This window comes from Pelophylax lessonae (assembly GCF_965119305.1).
Source record: "Pelophylax lessonae genome assembly, chromosome: 2".
In the NCBI taxonomy this organism is placed as follows: domain Eukaryota; kingdom Metazoa; phylum Chordata; class Amphibia; order Anura; family Ranidae; genus Pelophylax; species Pelophylax lessonae.
In genome coordinates, this window is record NC_138769.1 from 457,429,783 (window position 1) to 457,448,710 (window position 18,928).

Here is an 18,928-nt window from a genome sequence, read left to right on the forward strand (position 1 = left end):
ATGCTGTGCTTGAAATAGACCATTGAGAAGGAAAAAAAGTCCTTCTAATACGTTTTTGTTATATGCTGGTGTGGTTAGCTTACCATAAATTGTTTTGAATGCAATTGTTTAAAGCATTTTTTCACATCAATAATTTTCAATTTAATTTCAATTCATGTGCAGATAGCTACCTAAAACATTCCTCTACCGCTTCTTTTTTACAAGGTAATATCACTGCACCACTGCTTTCCAATTTTTGGAAGTTTTGTCACCCTTAAGTCTAGCACAGACCATTTGTTTTCTTTTGTTTAACCCAGTGACAGCTCAGGTCGGAGCCGCTCTACTAACAATTTGATGTTAGTACAGCTATCTCCCCTGTTGTGCCATTGTGTTCTGACAGGGGGACGCCCCCCGCCCCGACAGAACACTAAGAGCCCATTCAGACTAGTGCGACAAGTCGCGGTCGGTCGCTCGCCATTGAGTAGTACAGGACCCGTTCTAATAGGAGCGACACAAGTCGCTCCGACTTAGAAAAAGGGTCCTGTACTACTTTGGGGCAACCTGGGAGCGACTTGCATAGACTTCCATTATGTGAAGTCCCTGCAAGTCGCGCCGAAGTCGCGGTGCACGCTGTGCACCGTGACTTCACAGGTCGCCCCTCGAAGTCGGATCGCCTCAGTGTGAACTGGCTCTTAGTTGGCAGGCCTTATCGGCTAGCTTCTGTCGGATCAGCTGCCATACACACAGGCCGAATGATGACGGCCAACATTTGGACCTTGTGTACTAGGCTTTAATATCCTTTTTGCCTGCTTGTATTAGAATGCGATGCAGTGAAATCACAGGAGGTGCTTTTCAGCATACCGCATTTCCCCCGAAAATAAGCCCGGGTCTTATAATAATTTTGGCACCAAAAGACACAGTAGGGCTTATTTTCGGGGTAGGTCTTATCATGTACATGTAATGTGCTGTCTTCCCCCCCCCCCTCTCCTTCCGTGCCTGTCAGGAATCCCATGTGTTAACCGAATAAAACTGGTTGTAAAATCCTAGAATCCACTTTATTACAGTTTTATATAATGTCCAATGTGTGTGTTTCTGTAATATAATTGTGCCAAATACCTTCGTTACAGCGCCTCTGCGCTTTTGCAATCCACCAGAGCTCTTTTCCCCACTCCAAGCACTGGAGAGGGAGAGACCGAGATCCCCTACTGACAGCTGGGAGAAGAGGAGGAGAGCAGCAGGAGGTCAGCTGAGCTCCGAGTGGCACTGTACTGAAGGTATTAGACACAATTATGTTACAGAAACACACACATTGGACATTATATAATACTATAACAGAGTGGATTCTAGAATTTTACAACTACTTTAAAATAGGGCTTATTTCCGGGGTAGGGCTTGTATTTAAGCCCTCCCCGAAAACCACAGTAGGTCTTATTTTCGGGGAAACACGGTAGTCACCGTTGCTTGAGGGGCCCTTTGCTTGTCCACCTGTGAATGGCCATGCTTAGGTACACCTGCTGTGATTCCAACCAGTGATCATGGGATTTGTAGTTTATGGTAAAACTACCCCACCATCATGAGCAGACTGTGTAAGTAGGAACATGCAAGGCAAATGTCAAGAAGGATTATACATTTGAAAACTATGTCAGTTTAATTAATAGAAATACATGTTCAACGTGCACCACAAACTAGGACTGCACAGTATACATTGAAAATCAGTGTGAAATTTGCTGGATAGGTTTAGTGTTTACATTCGCTATGTGCATACACAATAGTGTTCATGTGAACCTGCTATGCAAGCATTTCATAGCAAATTATAACTGCTCTTTTTACGTCTATTTTTTTCACTACTAAATTAGTCATGCTTTTTTTTTTTTTTTTTAACCAAAATTTAAATATACAATGTGATTGTACATGAAGGAAATGATAATAGGAAAAAATGAAATGTGGTAAACTGGCATACACATTTATGGAGAAAAATCATTAATGAGAAATAATAAGTTAAATGAACCAGATAAAGATATATACTGTATATATACATATATATATATATATATATATACATACTGAGGGGGGAGGGGAAGAGGCTCTTGTCCTCACCAACATGGGGACAAGGTGATTTGTCAGGGGGATCCCCACTAGCGAGGTACACCCCCTAGGTTGAGGGCATGTGGTCTGGTATGATTGGGGGGGGGGCTCACTTTTATTATTTGTGTGGTTGTCGCCCAATAACATCTATAGCAGACCCTCATCTAGAATAGGGGCCTGAAATTGATGACTGGAATTCCTGTCTGCTTAATTTTTAAAACAGAATTAGGTGATCTGGGGCTGTCATTTTGCCAGCAATTTAAACACACTTTTTTCTTCGTAAATGTCAGTGCTGTTGCATTAGATAGTATACATTGCACTGATGCACCACTTCACAGGCAGGGTCCAGACATCCCCCTGGCTGTCTTATTTAATGGAGTTTTGCATTTTTAATATTTCACATTTGGCAGCACTAAAATGACTGATCCCTGCTAAACTGAGTTTTTATTTTTTATTTTTTTCATACGTGTTCCCCAGAACCGTTTCAAGCCCCTCCCCCCTATGCCATTTGTTTGACAATCCCTTGCCTTGCCTAGTAGCCAAATAGCCAGGTTGTCTTATGAGGCACTTGTAATGCAAGCTGTTGATTTTCAGAAACTTGTCTTCTAATTCTGCTTGTGTCAGACTTGTTGCTGTCAGAGTTTTCTTTTATTTCCTAATGCCTTTTGATGGTGTTTAGGGATGATCGAACTTTTGAAAAGTTCGGTTCGACCAGAACACCCAAACTTCCCGAAAGTTCGGCCCGGATTTCAGAACCCCATTGAAATCAATGGGACCCGAACTTCAGTAATCAAAAAACACCATTTTGAAGCCCTAAAACCCAATAAATGCCCCTAAAAAGTGCCTAGGGTTCTGGGTCATGCCACAGGGACTATTAATCACACAAAAAAAAGTTCTTAAAAATTGTCATTTTTGATAGAGAGACAATTATTGAAAAAATTATTGAAAAAAAAATGAGATTTCTTTGGGTTTAGTGTCTGGGGGGTCTAAAAAGTGTACCTGTGAAGTTTCAGCTCTGTAGCATGTCCAGAACCAGAAAAAAAAGTTAGTTTGTATTAGAATTGCAGTAGAGCAGGGTAGTGGCTCCGCTATTTTCATACCCGGCTTTTTGTTGCAGGCGTTTATAGGGCTTTTTTGTGGACGTGTTTGGAGGCAGGCATGACATCTGAACTTCTGTGTAGGGGTATATACACACACACACACACATGTCTGTATATATACACATACACATATATAGGTGTGAAAGTAGCAGAACCCTATGCCTGCGCTAATGAAATAATTTGCAGGCATAGGGCTACGCTCCTATCACACCTATATGTGTGTATGTGTATAAATACATATAAGTGTGTGTGTATATATACCCCTATACAGAAGTGCAGATGTTATGCTTGACTCCAAAGACCCCCAAAAAATGCCCCAAAAAACGCCTGCAACAACACACCTGGGCGTTTTTGTAGCAGGCGTTATTTTGGGCATTTTTTGGGCGTCTTTGGAGGCAGGCATAACATCAGAACTTCTGTGTAGGGGTATATATACACACACACATATATGTATTTATACACATACACATATATATACAGTGCCTTGCGAAAGTATTTGGCCCCCTTGAACTTTTCGAACTTTTGCCACATTTCAGGCTTCCAACATAAAGCTATAAAACTGTAATTTTTTGTGAAGAATCAACAACAAGTGGGACACAATCATGGAGTGGAACGAAATTTATTGGATATTTCAAACTTTTTTAACAAATAAAAAACTGAAAAATTGGGCGTGCAAAATTATTCAGCCCCCTTAAGTTAATACTTTGTAGCGCCACATTTTGCTGCGATTACAGCTGTAAGTCGCTTGGGGTATGTCTCTATCAGTTTTGCACATCGAGAGACTGAAATTTTTGCCCATTCCTCCTTGCAAAACAGCTCGAGCTCAGTGAGGTTGGATGGAGAGCATTTGTGAACAGCCGTTTTCAGTTCTTTCCACAGATTCTCCATTGGATTCAGGTCTGGACTTTGACTTGGCCATTCTAACACCTGGATATGTTTATTTGTGAACCATTCCATTGTAGATTTTGCTTTATGTCTTGGATCATTGTCTTGTTGGAAGACAAATCTCCGTCCCAGTCTCAGGTCTTTTGCAGACTCCATCAGGTTTTCTTCCAGAATGGTCCTGTATTTGGCTCCATCCATCTTCCCATCAATTTTAACCATCTTCCCTATCCCTGCTGAAGAAAAGCAGGCCCAAACCATGATGCTGCCAACACCATGTTTGACAGTGGGGATGGTGTGTTCAGGGTGATGAGCTGTGTTGCTTTTACACCAAACATAACGTTTGGCATTGTTGCCAAAAAGTTTGATTTTGGTTTCATCTGACCAGAGCACCTTCTTCCACATGTTTGGTGTGTCTCCCAGATAGATTGTGGCAAACTTTAAACGACACTTTTTATGGATATCTTTAAGAAATGGCTTTCTTCTTGCCACTCTTCCATAAAGGCCAGATTTGTGCAGTATACGACTGATTGTTGTCCTATGGACAGAGTCTCCCACCTCAGCTGTAGATCTCTGCAGTTCCTCCAGAGTGATCATGGGTCTCTTGGCTGCATCTCTGATCAGTCTTCTCCTTGTATGAGCTGAAAGTTTAGAGGGACGGCCAGGTCTTCGTAGATTTGCAGTGGTCTGATACTCCTTCCATTTCAATATTATCGCTTGCACAGTGCTCCTTGGAATGTTTAAAGCTTGGGAAATTTTTTTGTATCCAAATCCAGCTTTAAACTTCTCCACAACAGTATCTCGGACATGCCTGATGTGTTCCTTGTTCTTCATGATGCTCTCTGCGCGTTAAACGGACCTCTGAGACTATCACAGTGCAGGTGCATTTATACGGAGACTTGATTACACACAGGTGGATTCTTTTTATCATCGTTAGTCATTTGAGTCAACATTGGATCATTCAGAGATCCTCACTGAACTTCTGGAGAGAGTTTGCTGCACTGAAAGTAAAGGGGCTGAATAATTTTGCACGCCCAATTTTTCAGTTTTTTATTTGTTAACAAAGTTTGAAATATCCAATAAATTTCGTTCCACTTCATGATTGTGTCCCACTTATGGTTGATTCTTCACAAAAAATTACAGTTTTATATCTTTATGTTTGAAGCCTGAAATGTGGCAAAAAGTTCAAGGGGGCCGAATACTTTCGCAAGGCACTGTAGGTGTGAAAGTAGCAGAACCCTATGCCTGCGCTAATGAAATAATTTGCAGGCATAGGGCTACGCTCCTATCACACCTATATGTGTGTATGTGTATATATACATACATGTGTGTGTGCATATATACCCCTACACAGAAGTTCAGTTGTCATGCCTGCCTCCAAAGACGTCCACAAAAAAGCCCAATAAAATGCCTGCAACAAAAACGGACAGGTGTGAATGTAGCGAAGCCACTATCCTGCTCTACTGCAATTCTAATAGAAACAATCTTTTTTCTATGGCGGTCACCCTGACAAGAAAGGGTTTGGTCACCCTTCCATAGCAGTCAGAGTCAGTTAACCATACACTACACTATGGTCCCCTGACACTTAACACTTTCCCTACAGAAACTAGATTATTAAATCTAACTATAGTGGAAAATAGTACCCTAACTACACTAGATATCCCTTTCCTCACACTAATAATTGCTAAATGACACTTGAAGCAGGAGTAACAGAACTGCTTCCACTCTCTTCCACAGCCTCTGTATTACAATGCTAGAGATTTGGCGGGGCTATCTTATATACTGGGGGGCGTATTCACTACTGATTGGCCTCTGGACCCCCTAGTCACTCCAGTCACATTCCTAGCATCCTCCTGCCCCCTCGATTGGCTTTTACTGATGGTTCTAGTCCAATCACAGGCTTTTAAAGCCCAGTTCCTGTCCCATTGCATTTTGGTCTGTTCTGGTTGCCGAATTCCTAACTTTTTCAGCAAACAGTTTGAAATTCGGCCGAATTTCGAACAGTCAATGTTCGGGTCGAACCGATGGTCAACCCGAACCGTTCGATCATCCCTAATGGTGTTGGAAACTACTTTCACCTTTGGCTTTCTTTGCAATTTCTCTAAAAGAAAGACTTACACAGTAACCTGAACATTTACTGACCCTCTGACAGTGTCCATTGCTGACCCTCTGAAAGTGTCCATTACTGACCCTCTAACAGTGTCCATTGCTGACCCTCTGACAGTGTCCATTGCTGACCCTCTAACAGTGTCCATTGCTGACCCTCTGACAGTGTCCATTACTGACCCTCTGACAGTGTCCGTTACTGACCCTCTGACAGTTTCCATTACTGACCCTCTGACAGTGTCTATTACTGACCCTCTGACAGTGTCATTACTGAACCTCTGACAGTTTCCATTACTGACCCTCTGACAGTGTTCATTACTGACCCTCTGACAGTGTCCATTACTGACCCTCTGACAGTGTCCATTATTGACCCTCTGACAGCGTCCATTACTGAGGCTCTGACAATGTCCATTACTGACCCTCTGGCAGTGTACATTTACTGACCCTCTGGCAGTGTACATTTACTGACCCTCTGACAGTGTACATTTACTGACCCTCTGACAGTGTACATTTACTGACCCTCTGACAGTGTACATTTACTGACCCTCTGACAGTGTCCATTTCTGACCCTCTGACAGTGTCCATTATTGACCCTTTGACAGTGTCCATTTACTGACCCTCTGACAGTGTCCATTAATGACCCTCTGACAGTGTCCATTATTGACCCTCTGACAGTGTCCATTACTGACCCTCTGACAGTGTCCATTACTGACCTTCTGACAGTGTACATTTACTGATCCTCTGGCAGTGTACATTTACTGACCCTCTGACAGTGTACATTTACTGACCCTCTGACAGTGTCCATTCCTGACCTTCTGACAGTGTACATTTACTGACCCTCTGACAGTGTACATTTACTGACCCTCTGACAGTGTCCATTACTGACCCTCTGACAGTGTCCATTACTGACCCTCTGACAGTGTCCATTATTGACCCTCTGACAGTGTCCATTTACTGACCCTCTGACAGTGTCCATTAATGACCCTCTGACAGTGTCCATTATTGACCCTCTGACAGTGTACATTTACTGACCCTCTGACAGTGTCCATTAATGACCCTCTGACAGTGTCCATTTACTGACCCTCTGACAGTGTCCATTACTGACCCTCTGACAGTGTCCATTTCTGACCCTCTGACAGTGTCCATTATTGACCCTTTGACAGTGTCCATTTACTGACCCTCTGACAGTGTCCATTAATGACCCTCTGACAGTGTCCATTATTGACCCTCTGACAGTGTCCATTACTGACCCTCTGACAGTGTCCATTACTGACCTTCTGACAGTGTACATTTACTGATCCTCTGGCAGTGTACATTTACTGACCCTCTGACAGTGTACATTTACTGACCCTCTGACAGTGTCCATTCCTGACCTTCTGACAGTGTACATTTACTGACCCTCTGACAGTGTACATTTACTGACCCTCTGACAGTGTCCATTACTGACCCTCTGACAGTGTCCATTATTGACCCTCTGACAGTGTCCATTACTGACCCTCTGACAGTGTTCATTACTGACCCTCTGACAGTGTCCATTACTGACCCTCTGACAGTGTCCATTATTGACCCTCTGACAGTGTCCATTACTGAGGCTCTGACAATGTCCATTACTGACCCTCTGGCAGTGTACATTTACTGACCCTCTGGCAGTGTACATTTACTGACCCTCTGACAGTGTACATTTACTGACCCTCTGACAGTGTACATTTACTGACCCTCTGACAGTGTACATTTACTGACCCTCTGACAGTGTCCATTCCTGACCTTCTGACAGTGTACATTTACTGACCCTCTGACAGTGTACATTTACTGACCCTCTGACAGTGTCCATTACTGACCCTCTGACAGTGTCCATTTCTGACCCTCTGACAGTGTCCATTATTGACCCTTTGACAGTGTCCATTTACTGACCCTCTGACAGTGTCCATTAATGACCCTCTGACAGTGTCCATTATTGACCCTCTGACAGTGTCCATTACTGACCCTCTGACAGTGTCCATTACTGACCTTCTGACAGTGTACATTTACTGATCCTCTGGCAGTGTACATTTACTGACCCTCTGACAGTGTACATTTACTGACCCTCTGACAGTGTCCATTCCTGACCTTCTGACAGTGTACATTTACTGACCCTCTGACAGTGTACATTTACTGACCCTCTGACAGTGTCCATTACTGACCCTCTGACAGTGTCCATTACTGACCCTCTGACAGTGTCCATTATTGACCCTCTGACAGTGTCCATTTACTGACCCTCTGACAGTGTCCATTAATGACCCTCTGACAGTGTCCATTATTGACCCTCTGACAGTGTACATTTACTGACCCTCTGACAGTGTCCATTAATGACCCTCTGACAGTGTCCATTTACTGACCCTCTGACAGTGTCCATTACTGACCCTCTGACAGTGTCCATTTCTGACCCTCTGACAGTGTCCATTATTGACCCTTTGACAGTGTCCATTTACTGACCCTCTGACAGTGTCCATTAATGACCCTCTGACAGTGTCCATTATTGACCCTCTGACAGTGTCCATTACTGACCCTCTGACAGTGTCCATTACTGACCTTCTGACAGTGTACATTTACTGATCCTCTGGCAGTGTACATTTACTGACCCTCTGACAGTGTACATTTACTGACCCTCTGACAGTGTCCATTCCTGACCTTCTGACAGTGTACATTTACTGACCCTCTGACAGTGTACATTTACTGACCCTCTGACAGTGTCCATTACTGACCCTCTGACAGTGTCCATTATTGACCCTCTGACAGTGTCCATTACTGACCCTCTGACAGTGTCCATTACTGACCTTCTGACAGTGTACATTTACTGATCCTCTGGCAGTGTACATTTACTGACCCTCTGACAGTGTACATTTACTGACCCTCTGACAGTGTCCATTCCTGACCTTCTGACAGTGTACATTTACTGACCCTCTGACAGTGTACATTTACTGACCCTCTGACAGTGTCCATTACTGACCCTCTGACAGTGTCCATTACTGACCCTCTGACAGTGTCCATTATTGACCCTCTGACAGTGTCCATTTACTGACCCTCTGACAGTGTCCATTAATGACCCTCTGACAGTGTCCATTATTGACCCTCTGACAGTGTACATTTACTGACACTCTGACAGTGTCCATTAATGACCCTCTGACAGTGTCCATTTACTGACCCTCTGACAGTGTACATTTACTGACCCTCTGACAGTGTCCATTAAAGACCCTCTGACAGTGTCCATTTACTGACCCTCTGACAGTGTACATTTACTGACCCTCTGACAGTGTCCATTCCTGACCTTCTGATAATGTACATTTACTGACCCTCTGACAGTGTACATTTACTGACCCTCTGACAGTGTCCATTACTGACCCTCTGACAGTGTCCATTACTGACCCTCTGACAGTGTCCATTATTGACCCTCTGACAGTGTCCATTTACTGACCCTCTGACAGTGTCCATTAATGACCCTCTGACAGTGTACATTTACTGACCCTCTGACATTGTCCATTAATGACCCTCTGACAGTGTACATTTACTGACCCTCTGTACTGCTTACCTATGTACCATTTCAGGTTATTCAACTGCTCAAGTTAAAAAAAAAAATGAAAATAGTAAAATGGTGGCGTTTAAAAACTTTTGAAGGGCATTCATATAAAGTGCAGGTACCAAAAAGTGCCTGTGTAAATCTGAAGCAGCCTCTAAAACACTCCTTTGAATTTTTAATTACTGGCCAATTTGAAAGGGAAAGCTATGATATCTTCAGCTAAAGTCAGTGTTTGCTGCTACATTCCCACCCTATGTTACTGGTTTAGCACTATGATAGGCTGCATTACTGGCCAATAGGAATACACAGTAAGCAGGAAGGGGCAGGTCATTTTTTTTCCCATCAACAGATTATTTCTGAAAGGGGCAGGTCATTTTTAACACTGTTGAAAGTACATCATGTCTGAATGGTGCGGAATTTAACTTTGAAAGTAGGTTTTGAAAATCTGCTCTTTATTCTTAAAGCATTATTTAAATGATAGAGCCTCTTCAACTATGTTTTACAAGTTTTTTTTTTTTTTTTAATGTTTAAATGTATGGCAATGTAATGTATGGCAATGCAATGAGTCAACGTTAACTACTGTATAGCAAACATTATAAACAGTGATCTATATTGTTGGATGAAAATAATGCAGAAATATGAAAAACACTTGATTTCTAGAGTGGTGTGCTGAATAAACAGAAAATATGCTAATTTTGAAATGTCATTTTAACGACATCTGGTTCAATACAGACTCCAAGCTTTACACTAATGATTCCAGGGAAACGGTGGTGCCCAGACGTGATAAAAAAGGAAAACAATAATAATGGAGATCCTTGGAAAATCGATTAAACGTAAAAGAATGCTTTAGGAATAGAAGAAATGTACTGGCTAATAAATCTTCACTGTATTAATAAAAAGACTGTCACAAGTGTGCAGATACATGGCACCAGGTCTTTCAAAACAGATGCATTGCTATTCACTTTGTAACATTTTGCAATAAGGTGCATGAGAAATTTTTGGAATGTTGACCTTCTGATTCGAATCAATTAAATGGAGCCCTTCAAAAATGCCATATAACACATCTTCAAAGTCTGCCAATGCTAGTGCCTTAGGCCCCATTCACATCTGGCAATTTGGGATTGCAGGAGCTTCTTTTGGGCAAAAAGCTTTGTGCAAATATTATGGAAAAACTGCTTAGCATTTGAGGTGGCATTACAAAATTAATGCCACCCAAACACAGGAGATGCGTTTTGCCACTATTGCAGTTTGATTTGGAATCCCAAGTGGCCAGGCTATGAACATTTATTTACAAATTGTTAACACACAATAAGTTGGTTTTAAAATGAAAACCCACTGAACTCTGTAACTACAAACACTGTGAAGCAAATCAAATTCGAAGCTCCCAGTAGAAGCACTGACGTCATTGTCTAAGCCAGCTCAGCTCACCCTCAACCTCAGAAGCTCTGAGAGTGGGGAGAAGGGTAAGTTGAGCTGCTGAGAAAAATTACATGGGTGACTTTAGTGCTTTCACTGTAAATATGAAGATGAATTCATCCACAGTACCTGCAGCTACAAAATGAGTGAGGGAGTAAAGGTTTGGTAAAAATGTGTAAATTGTTTCTAGAAAAGGCAAAGCTGTTTTGATGTCTATAAAGCAAAGATAGGAAATCTAACCCAGGATTGTGAGAAGGATTTTTTGCTAGAAATAAAAGAAAAATGAAAGTGGTGTACTGTATGTTGAAAGGGCGTCAGCCTTTCTAACACAGAATGATATGTTGATAAATAATAATATATTTCCCCAATATCTGGACTAAATGAAATAAAACCAATTTTTACACTAATAGCTAATTCCAGAAAAAAAAAAGGAAAAGCACAATACTCAAATTATAAGTGTATAAAATATAAACACACTTAGACTTAGCCCCCGTTCACACTAAGGTCGCCTCACAGGTCGCCGCAGGTCGCCTCCCATAGGGAAGCTGCGGACCCGTTCTAATAGGAGCGACACAAGTCGCTCCGACCTAGAAAAAGGGTCCGGAGCTTCTTTGGGGCGACCAGGAGGCAACCGCCATAGACTTCAATGTTATGAAGTCCGTGGCGGCCGCTCCGAGGTCGTGGCGCGCTGCTCGCACCGCGATCTCGGAGGTCGCCCCGGGAAGTAGCGTCGCGGTAGTGTGAACCGGCGCTAACACCCGGTGCAAAAAAACGGCACACACAAAATGTGGGGACACAAAAAAGTGCACAGGGTGTGCGAATGGTCCATCTTTGAATAGGAAGGATCCTGACAGGGACAGGGGCACTCACTGGTCCACCTGGCCGAAACCAGGCAGACCCCGTTCTGGGAGGACTGCTAAACAGCCCACCCCAAGTATTAGGGGGGCTCCCCCGAACGAGAGACCCCATGAGAGAGGGCAAACTAAGCCAGAAGGCCATATCCACCCCTTCCCAAGACTTTCAGGGTAGGCCCGAGGACCTACACCCTACCAATGACTGTGAGCAAAGTGGACACAAAAAAAAATACAAACACACAAATAAAGTTGGGAAAGGGAAGTTGAGGAGTGCTTAACCACTTCCATACCGGCCCAATTCTGGCACTCCGCTCCTACATGTAAAAATCATCATTTTTTTGCTAGAAAATTACTCAGAACCCCCAAACATTATATATTTTTTTTTTAGCAGAGACCCTAGAGAATAAATGGCAGTCATTACAACTTTTTATGTCACGCGATATTTGCGCAGCAATTTTTTAAACTGTTTTTTTTTTTTGGAAAAAAGACAGCTTCAAGAATAGAAAAAAAACACAACACTAAAGTTAGCCCAATTTTTATATATAATGTGAAAGACGATGTTACGCCGAGCAAATAAATACCTAACATGTCACGCTTTGAAATTGCGCGCAATCGTGGAATGGCGCCAAACTTCGGTACTCAAAAATCTCCATAGGCAACGCTTTAAAAATTTTTACAGGTTACCTGTTTAGAGTTACAGAGGAGGTCTTGTACTGAAATTATTGCTCTCACTCGTTTGCGGCGACAACTCATGTGTAGATTGAATACCATTTACATATGTGGGAGTGACGTAGGTATGCGTTCACTTCTGCGTGTGGGCATGCAGGAACAGGGGCACTTACATTTTTTTTTATTGTTTATTTTATTTTTAGTTTTTACACTTTCCTTTAAATTTTTTTTTTGATTACTTTTATTCATATTTTATACATATCCTTTGTACATCCTTTGTGCACCATCCTTTGAGATGGTAGAAGCACCGGAGGGCGGCGGGGGCATACCCTCCCGCTGTCTGTAAGAACAATCAAGCAGCAGAACAGCCACTATGAGTGTTCTTACGGTTAAGAGAAACGCTGGCTAGAAAAAAAGGCTATCTGAATGATGCCTGTAGCTGCACCCATCATTCAGATATCTCCACTTAAAGCCCAGGACGTTATATGATGTGCTGCGGTATGGAAGTGGTTAAAAGTGCCATGGTGCAATGCCATGGCAGGCCCTTCGGCCAGGAATCAAAAATTCCTCTTGCCCTCGCCAAAAGCCCTGGCCCTAGAGGCAGGTGTGAAAAAAAGTGTGTAGTGGTGCAGTGACCAAAGTGCCAAAAAATTCCAGATGAGTTCCACCAGGGGCACGTACACTACAGCCTGGCCTTCGGAAAGACCCGTGCCTCTCCATCCCTTCCAGGAGGCATCGGAATTGGGACAGCATAGGGAGAGCCTTGCCTACAACTGGGGACAAGCCTTGCAAACAAGGCCAGATTCAACCCAGGAGGAAAAAGGCCCTCCCACCATCATCCCATTCCTTACCAAATTACATCAGAAGGGATACTCACCAGCGTCCCCCATCCATCTAAGGCAGTCATCACTAAATGGCGGCACAGGGTCCAAGAATGGACCGCACGATGCTTCCGCCCGGACCGTGAGGCCGCTACCTATAATCAGTCATTGGTTTGCTGGGACCGCGGGTGTCCCAGCAACCAGTGACGTCCTGTGTGTGCGCCACGCCCCCCTCCTTACTGCGGCTCCCGACTCACTCCTAGCCGGGCCGCGAGTAGGGGAGTGACGTCACGTGTGTGCCCCGCCCCCCTGCTCCTGACTGTGGCTCCCTCTCAGCCGGGCAGCGAGTTGGGGCGTGACATTATGTGTGCGCCCTGCCCCCCTGCTGCTCGCGGCTCCTGGCTCAGCTTCTGGCTCTCACAGCTTGCAGACTCCTGCCCGAAAGGTATGTGGGGCACATTTTAAAGGGGAGAAAGCAATGTGGTTCCCAATTTAATACAATAGCCGCACTTGTTAAAGAGCTTATGAGAAAGTATTATAAAGTGTGCAGACTGATGGGCAAATTTTGTTCTGCTCATTAGGTGCCCCATAAAAAAAAAATATGCCCATCAGAGTGCCCCCTAACATAAAATGTGCCCGACAGCGTGCCCCTTATTTTATGTTAAGGGACACGCTGATGGGCACATTTTAGGTTACGGGACGCTCTAATGGGCATATTTTATGTTAAGGGGCACTCTAATGGGCATACTTTATGTTAAGGGCAACGCTGATGGACACATTTTGTTTTACCCATCAGCAGCATGCCCCTTAACATAAAATGTGCCCATCAGAGTGCCCCCTAACATAAAATGTGCCCATCAGAGTGCCCCTTATTTTATGTTAAAGGTCACGCTGATGGGCAAATTCTAAGCTAAGGGGCATGCCAATGGGCATAATTAATGCTAAGGTCAGGCTGATGGGCATATTTTAGGTTAAGGGTCATGCTGATGGGCAAATTTTATGCTAAGGGTCATGCTGATGGGCACATTTTATGTTAAGGGGCACTCTAATGGGCATATTTTATGTTAAGGGGCACTCTAATGGGCATATTTTATGGTAAGGGGCACTCTAATGGGCATATTTTATGTTAAGAGCAACACTGATGGACACGTTTTGTTTTGCCCATCTTTCTGAGTCATAGCACAGACTTGAGATTCAGATCTAGGCCCAAAGAAAATTTTAGCGACCGGACCTCCATGAATTTTAATTCATTACCCCTGATCTAAGGGCACCAGCAATCTCCCTTCTGAAAACTGATAAGAACAGATACTACACTTGATCTTAGCCAAAAGGTGTACAAAATATAAATAATTAAATAAACAAATGTATGTACTTGAATAATCAAAACTAGTATATTCCGAAGAGTTGATTGTACTAATATCAGTGATCAGCCATGTTATGGGGTAATTTACTAAGAACGTATAGGTTGTTTAATTTGCAAAACAAAGTTTCACGTTGCAAGGGAATTTTCAATTAGTTTAGTGAATGAGGTGAAGCTCTGCTGGCTTCAATCATCCGATCATGAAAATCCTGCTTTAATAATTTTTCTTGCACATGATTTGGATTTTTTTGCAAAGTGAATTTTCATCACATTTCCTAAATTAAGTGAAAGGTCCCCTGAAAAAGAAAAATTCAGTTTGAAAAGTGATCATGCTATACTCCTTCACTGAATCAAACCCAATGTCTCCATCAGGAAAATATATCATCGTCATCCTATCTAACAGTACAAAGGGGCCTGTGGTTGCCAAGAAAAACTGCCATATAGAGTTCTCATAGATTGCCCAGAGTGGTTTCTGCAGTCATGTAATGGTTATAAAAATGATTTATACACATGCAACTGGTATTGCTATCTAGTAAATTTACTTCCAGGTCAGGTGGCTAACTGGCATGTATACAATACAAAACATAGTAGACTATAGTAAAACAAAAAGCAGCAAGCTACTGTTCTGCCCTGCTGGTTGGCCCATGGGTGACTGGCTTTGTTTCTGCTTGGTTCTTTTTTATTCCACTTGCTAAGGGGAAGCAGCAGCTAGGAGTTTTCTGTAAATTATGACATGAAGTTCCAGCACCTACTTCCCCTCTAGAAAGTGGTTATTTCCACTTCCTCTCTAAGAACGAAGGCATTTCCCTCTTCTCCTTGGTGACAAACACAGAAATAAAAGAGAATGCAAATGGATTATACCAGCGTAAAAATATATTACATTTTTATTTTTATATACTTTGTGTTCCAGTAGGTAGATTTGTCTTTACTTTCTGTCCCAGAGACACAATTGGAAAAAAAAAGGACATTTTGTTAAAGTGAATGGATATCCCTTCCTAGACAGTGTATGTTTCACAAGTGTTTTTTTTTTTTGGTACAAAATACACGCGAGCACTTCCTGACAGCACAAAATACACGCGAGCACTTCCTGTACAGGAGCATTGTTTGAATATTATTTGGCACAGTTTCATGTGCATTTTACAAATGTCTATTTTTTTTTCTCTGTAGTAAAAGTATTCATGTTCATGGAACAATCGAGACACATACACAATTTGTTATGACTGAGTAAGCAATTAAAAGTCTGTTGAGCACTATCTTATATCTCTGAATAGCCTGGTAAACCCCATTTATATCTTTGAAAACGCCCAGTAGGCGGGCGAAACGCATTGACGCACTTCCGGTGCGGTTTTGGACTGATCGTCACTTCCGGTTTACTTCCTGGATCGGCAGTGGAACGCACGCCAATAGCGGCGTCCACTACCATCTGCCCTTTTGTTTCCTCACTTGGGGTCCTCGGAGGAGTGTTGGATCAATCGCATAGGAGACATTACGGTCTTATGATATCCCTAGAAGGAGGCATCACGGTCATATGATATCCTCAGAAGGTTGCAACATCTTGAGTGATTTATCAAGCATGTTATATTTTTCATTTTGGTAAATAGGGAACCAAGAGGGTTTACAAGTCACCTTGAGCACCTATCAAATAAAATATCAGCACTTGAGCACCTTTGGGATTTTATTCACTTATTAAAAGGACTTATTACTTTGTACTATTTATATGCTTTTTAATATTTTTAAACCAATTTGTTCATATATATATATTTTTATTAATATTTTTATCGGTCAAGATTTGCTAGCGCTGTTTTAAATTTGATCATCTAAACCCCATTTATAGCCTTTTGTTTTGCATTCTAAAAAAAAAAAAAAAAAAAAAAGGAAAAAAAATGACCAGTAGGATAATAAAAATATTCTGTTATTCAGGGCAAATTGACAGGTTCTCTTTTAAGGTAACTCCCCACCAATGATACCCACCTTCTGCATGCTCCCACACTACTCTGTTGCTTGGTTGGAGGCTTTGATAAGTATACAGTCCTAAGTATGAAAGAACATGTGACTACCTCCCATAATGCAGTAGTTGATTCTGAGCAGCCAGTCTCCTCACCTGAACACTATCAGGAGGGAAACATGTAACAACATGTAAGCTCCTCCAACATAATCTGGCACAAAGCTTATGCAACTTTAGGGAATACAGTAGCTCTCCAACAGAGTAAAGGGGGGGGGGGGTGTGGAAGTAGAAGGTCAGTATCAGTGAGTGGGCAAAGTAACAGAACCTGTTTAAGGATGTATAGCAAAAGGCCCATGTCCTGCTTAGGTGATTCCTCCTAAAATCCTTCAGGTGGCTTCAATTAAATGTTTGTGATTTTTGGTCAATTTCATAGGGTTTTTTTCAGTTTGCCAGTTCATAAACCAATGATTTTTTTTCTCATTGTTTGATTATTTGTAAAGTGCAAATTCATTCTTTTAAAAATGTTTGAGGGTACATAGATGGCATTCTTTTAGAACATTTGGAGCTTTCTAAAGAAAAACAAGCGCTTGCAGCTGAATTTTTGACTGGCTCTGTTTAACCAAGAAATTAGATAGGGCTGTATGAGCTGCTTTGTATGTATTTTGAGCTCCTACTATTGGGATCTGTTCATTATTAGAGATAAGCTGACAGTTCAGGCAAAACCTGGGTTCAGACTGAACTTTGGCTGTTCAGGCATTTGGATGAATGCCCAAACTATTCCCCATTCATCCCTCTGTTCAGTGGGAGCCAAACATATACAGAAATGGTATTCCTACAGCTTTTGTATTTTTGACAACTTTTCACTGCAACTGGTTTCATTGTAAGCCGAAGGTGGCTGCACCCACCATGTTCCTAGGAACCACTAACAGCACCAGAAACCCCCAGCAAAGGGGCAGAATAGCCATGACATCACTGCTTAAATATGGCCAATGACCATGGCCATATTTGGGTAATGATCCTTGCCCCTTTCTCTCATATGGCTGATGACAGCTCAGGGAGCTGTAAGTTAGTCTATAAGTACCAGGTTATTTATTTTTTTTTTTTTCTGGTGAGTCATCAGGCGATGGGCAATGTGATTGATGAGACAATACATTGAGGGACATTTTTTGAGGATTATTTATGCTTTAATAAGGGACTTGTCTTAATTTGTGTGTCTTTTTAGATTAAATTTTTTTCATTGTTACTATGTTAGCCATAGTCATTCATGTAGGGGAAGCACAGTATCAGAGGGCCCCCTTATTATTTAAGGGGGTTTCCAGATTCTGGTAAGTCCCCTTCCTCAGACTATTACAAACACCAGCCAGGGTTGTGGGGAAGAGGCACCAGTCTTCATGAACATGACATATAAGGACATGTAGCCTGGTATAGTTTAAAAAGGGGTGGCTACACGCTCAACCACCTTTCCTGTCAAGCCAGGCTGCATGCTCGGATTGGGGTTAGGTAAAGATTTTTAGGGAGGCCTCGTGAATTTTTTTTAAAGGAGTCCAGCTTAAAAAATAGACCTGAAGGACCTGGTATGGAGTTCCTGAGGGAACTCACTGTTTTGTATTTTTTGTGCGTTACCCCTTTAAAATCCATACCAGACTCTTAAGGGCTGTTATGCATTTGGGGAGAATTTTTATTTTTTTTTTATCATTCTAGCTGAAGGGTATGCTAGAGCAAAAGTGAGATTTAAAAAGAAAAAATACTTTTTAAATTGCCAACAAAAGACATTCATTGCCAGACCCCTCCAGAGGTAACCCAAAATACATTGCAGACCCTATTTTTTTTTTTTTTTTTAAACAGAGGCTTGAAATAAAATGTAATTTGCCATCAATTTTGTCTCGTGCTGCTGCAACATGTCAATGCTACTGCAGCAATTTCTGTACAGTCCAGAGATGCACCCCTTCACAGGCAGGACTGGGGAACACCATAGACATCCTGTGTAAAGGATTTGCACATTTTTTATGCTTTACTTTAAGCATTTACAAAATCACTGTTCTTGCTCAAATGTAATTTATTTTTATTTGTTTGCATTTGTACATGTTCCCCAGGGCAGTGCCCACCTGTGGATGCCCATGCTATTGTTTTAACACCCCCTTTCTCATTAGCCCAAAAA

General features: G+C 42.2%; 1 protein-coding gene across 1 annotated transcript in view; it reads left to right on the plus strand.

Annotated features, from left to right (window-relative positions):
- GABRA5 (gamma-aminobutyric acid type A receptor subunit alpha5) overlaps positions 1-18,928 on the plus strand; it is a 405,793-nt gene that overhangs the window by 181,116 nt on the left and 205,749 nt on the right. The window lies entirely within an intron of this gene.